Raw genomic sequence first — 5,000 nt, 5'->3', positions numbered from 1 at the left:
AAACTGCGTCTCATTACGAGCCATTGATTCGTCTGGTATCGTGGAGAGGAAAGCGTCAAGTTTTGTCTTGAAGACCTCCGCATCCATGTCTTGCATGTCTCTCAAATGTTTTGGCAGGGCATTGAAGAGCTGAGGTCCTCTGAAACCGAGGCTGCTGCAGTATCTCGTTCTTATGTGAGATGCAGTGGACGGCACCTTTGGCACCATGCAGTGGCGACCCGTGCGGGCGTTCCTGTAGTACTTGATGCCAAAGTTTGGCACCAGTCCTTTCAGTATTTTCCATATGTATATTATTACATATCTCTCCCGCCTGCGCTCCAGGGAGTAGAGACCTAGTGCCTTCAGTCGCTCCCTGTAGTTCATCTGTTGGACTGTGGAGATCTTTTTTGTATAGTGCCGCTGAATTGCCTCGAGTTCTGCTGTCCGCTTAACACTGTGTGGTGACCACAACTGAGAGCAATAGTCTAGGCGGCTCAGAACAAATGTCTTCCATAGAGTCAACATGACTTTTTGATCCCTTGTACGGAATGTCCTCAGTATCCACCCTGCCAGTTGTCTGCACTTTGCTGTCAACTTGACAATGTGCATGTGAAATGATGCATCACTACACATGTTGATGCCCAGATCTCTTACTGTTTGTGGTTCTGGGATTGCAGTACCTCCAGGCCCTGTGTATGCCAGTTGAGAGGTACTTGTGGTCTTGTAGCGCAGTACTTGAAATCTTTTTGCATTGAACTGCATATTATTTTGCTCTGCCCACTCATATATTGTATTTAGGTCATTCTGCAGGCTTACAATATCATCAGGATTCTTTATTGCCTGAGATATCTTTGTGTCATCAGCATAGCTAGTGACAGTGGCTCTCCGAGTGACCGTGGGCATGTCCAGAAGGGCCACTATGAACAGTAGTGGCCCCAGAACAGTTCCTTGTGGAACACCGCTCAATATTTGTGTTTCCCTAGATAGTTCTCCATTGGCTGCAACTGTCTGACTTCTACCATTCAGGAAGTCATGCAGCCACTCTCCTAATTTACCAGCTATGCCAAGGTTTCGCAGCTTGTGACATATCAAGCCATGATCAACTTTGTCAAAGGCTTTTGCAAAGTCGAGATATATCACATCAACATTTGAATGGTCAAGTAGCTGCTTCAGGACCCAGTCATAATGCTGCAAGAGCTGCGTGAGGCAGCTTCTACCTGGACGGAAACCATGCTGGGTCTCATTCAGCAAGTCATTTTCTTCTAGGAACGCAATCAATCTCCTTCTGACAATTCGTTCCATGACTTTGCTAATATGTGAAGTCAGAGAGATGGGCCTGTAGTTCCCAGCCTCTGCTCTGCTTCCACCTTTATGGATAGGACATATGGTGCCTTCCTTCAGCTTTTTGGGAAGTTTACCATTTGCAAGGAAACTCTGGAAGAGTATCCGGAGTGGTCCTGCTAGTTCTTGTTTACACGACTTTAAGAGGACAGCTGGGAAACCATCGGGGCCAGTTGCCGAATTTGAGCTCATTTCATTTATGGCAGCTATCACATCTTCCTCTTCAATGTCGATGTAGGTAATGGATGCAGTCTTTTTCTGCTGAGTGCTATTGTCAAAGAAATCAGCTGGGTTCTTTATCTGCATGTGACTCAGAGGAGAAGTGAAGACACTCTTGAATTGTGTACTGAGCACTTCACTTATCCATGTGGGATCTGCAGTCAGTGAGCCATTAGGCAGGAATAGGGGTCCTATCTTATACTGTACCGTAGCAGTCTCTTTTGCAAATCTATAGAAAGCCTTGGGGTTTGTTTTTATGCTTTCTACTGCTCTCTTCTCCTTCTCTGCTCTCTCCTTTTCATGGGAGAGTTTAATTTTGTTTTCTATTTCTAACAGTGTTAGTTTTAATTTAGCCCTTTTCCTATCCTCCAGTTCTCTATTTAACTGGTTTGAGACCTTTGTTCTGTGTCTCATAAGAATTTTCCTGTCTTTAGGAATTTTATTGGCATGTTTGCTGGTCTTTCTATATGGCACGTATTTGGTGCATATGTCTTGTATGGTTGACATAAAATGACTTAGTTTGAGATCATTGTCTTGTATAGAAAGGCTGTCATGTCAGTTTTGATTTCGAATCTCTCTGCGAATTGACTTCCAGTCCGCCCTGTGGAAATTCAGGTTGGATATTGCTTGATTCCTCCTGGTGGGGTGGGTGTCAGTGGGTTGTCTAGGACCATACATAGTTAATTCTATAATGTTATGATCTGAGAGAGATGTGGGCGTTATTTTCACATTATGGATTAGGCTCACATTGTTTGTGAAGCAGAGATCTAAAATATTGCTTCCCCTGGCTGGTTGGAGTATCACTTGTTCCATGAACAGCATGTTGGATAGTTCTAGCAATGATTTTGTCTGGCTTTGTTTATGCAGTGACATCCCAGAGAGGATGTGACCTTCAGGCCATTTAACATTTGGGAGGTTAAAGTCGCATAGGAAAAGTATATTGATGTGTTGGTCCAGATTTGTCAGGACCTCTTCTATGCGTCTGAGGCTGTCCTCAAATTTACCTTCCTGCTTTGCGGTATTTGGTGGACGGTATGTTGAGCATACAACTACATCAATTTGTTTTATGTGTACTATTAAAGTATCACATAGAGAGTTTGAGTGTGATAGTAGTAGTAGGGGTGTGACATTTTCTCGGATGTACATTGCAACTCCCCCATGACTTCTATCCCTTCTGTCTGTTCGGAGTACGGCATACTCTGGTATATTTATCTCCGCATCTGCTATATTAGGTGTTAGATGCGTTTCGGTAAGCACCATGCATATTGCTTGATTGCAAGTTACTAGGTCTTTCAAGTATTAGAACTTGTCTTTGCCGCCTGTTCGTAATAGGCCCCGGATATTCAGTAGGAATATGGGTGTGATATCTGTGCAGGGGTTCCTGGTGTTAGCGGTGGCCATCCCTGATCCATCATCTGTGGTGGTCTTGGACAATGGTTCGTGTGGCGTTGACTCTGTACCCTCTGCATCCACGTTAACTGTTGTACCATTTTCTGGGCCACGCTTAAAAAAGCTTGCTGCTCAGCTACTGCAGTTCGTACAGCCTCTGCATACAGCCTTTTTTGGGGAGCAGAAGGAATATACGGACTTCTCTCTTTGTGAGTCCTGTTGGTATTCGGTGGATTATGTGTACGTAGATTTAAGCTTTCTGGTCTCCCTTTTCTGCGCTCCCGCTTATTTTGTTGTAAGTGGTTATCTACCTTGTTTAGCTGGTGGTGTTTGGGATGGGCAAATTTGCAGTTTTGTCCCTTTTCCCCGTGCCAGCAGGTACCATTTAGGTAGAATTTACAGATCTGCTTCTTTTTCTTTTTCTCTGTGTGACGTGTTTGGGCTTGAAGCCTGTTTGTGTTTACCGTCTTCTTGTCTGTTCTCCTGTCTTTGTCGTTTGTGGTGCAGCGTTGGCTGTATTCACCATGGTCATTGCATCCCTCATCAGTGGCTACAGCACTGGTGGCATCTGCCTTGTCTTGGTGATCCGTTTGGTCCTCTTGAGCCTGAGCACAGTGTGCAGGGTCTTCACTGTCCTTTTTTGTGTCCGTGTCTCTCATAATGCCTTCTAGGAGGTCAAGGTGCGGTTTCACGAGCTCGTAGGAGCGAATGAGCTCCAGTTTCTTTCGATCAATTTGAGCCATTGACCTGTGGAAATTGTACCTATCCAGGCTTTCGGCTATTAGATAATTTGCTGGTGATCCTTTGGCCAGGTTCCATGCGTGTACAAGAAGGCGAACTTCCTCCAGCTGCCAGTTTCGGCGCATCTTCATCTTGTTGGCCTCAACTTGGCGCTGTACAAAGTTTCGTCCTCTGGTATCCATGGTGCACGATATTTGAGAGAGAGAGGTTATCTTAAAGTATATAGAAATAGTACTAGAAAGAAAGAAGAGTATAAAGAGGGGAGGGAGAATACGAAGTAGAGCGAGTAGAGAATGCGTACAGAGTACGAGATAGATAGATAGATAGATAGAGAGAGAGAGAGAGAGAGAGAGAGAGAGAGAGAGAGAGAGAGAGAGAGAGAGAGAGGATGTGATAGGAATAGAGATGTATGAGAGAGAGAGAGAAGATAACTCAAGAGAGAAACAAACAAAACGAGGCAAGACAAAATGAAAATGAAAAGAATAATGAAAATATATGCATATATATATATATATATATATATATATATATATATATATATATATATATATATATATATATATATATATATATATATATATATGTATAAAAGATAATAAGAGTGAAAAAACTACAGAAGGCTTGTGTTACATGGTTAAAGTATATATTTAAATTATGTCAGAAAAATGTTAGAAAAATGTTATAAAAACTTTTTGGTATATAAACATTGTATTTTGATCCCTAATTACCTCCCCCTATCTAGAACTCTTCTTTCTCAGACTGGAGCGAACACGTTACAATGAAGTAGAGAAATTTGAAAAGACAACACGAAACCTTTTATTTCTCAAAATACAATGTTTATATACCAAAAAGATTTTCTAACATTTTTCTAACATTTTTCTAACATTTTTCTGACATAATTTAAATATATACTTTAACCATGTAACACAAGCCTTCTGTAGTTTTTTCACTCTTATTATCTTTTATACATCTAACCACGTGCTTTCACATACCAACTTTCTCACACCTATATATGTATATATATATATATATATATATATATATATATATATATATATATGTATGTATGTATGTATGTATATATGAGGGAGAGAAGATAACTCAAGAGAGAGAAACAAACAAAACAAAATGAAAATGAGAAGAAAAACGAAAAATGAAAAACGAGAAATATATATATCACGGAAAACAGAGAGAGAGAGGGTGAGAAACAGAGAAACTAAGAGAGAAAAAGTGAGGGAGAGAAGATGGGATAAGAATAGAATAGAGATTTTGATTAAGAGTATTAAAACGAGGTGACTATAAGAGAAATTGAGTGAAAACTTTTAATACTT

General features: G+C 41.1%; 1 protein-coding gene across 1 annotated transcript in view; it reads right to left on the bottom strand.

The window, feature by feature from the left end:
• Positions 1-5,000, bottom strand: part of LOC128248513 (polyisoprenoid diphosphate/phosphate phosphohydrolase PLPP6-like) — a 46,914-nt gene that overhangs the window by 41,498 nt on the left and 416 nt on the right. The window lies entirely within an intron of this gene.

The sequence above is a fragment of the Octopus bimaculoides genome, chromosome 8, assembly GCF_046866305.1.
Source record: "Octopus bimaculoides isolate indiv1 chromosome 8, ASM4686630v1, whole genome shotgun sequence".
NCBI lineage: Eukaryota > Metazoa > Mollusca > Cephalopoda > Octopoda > Octopodidae > Octopus > Octopus bimaculoides.
This window is presented reverse-complemented; position numbering and strand designations above follow the sequence as displayed.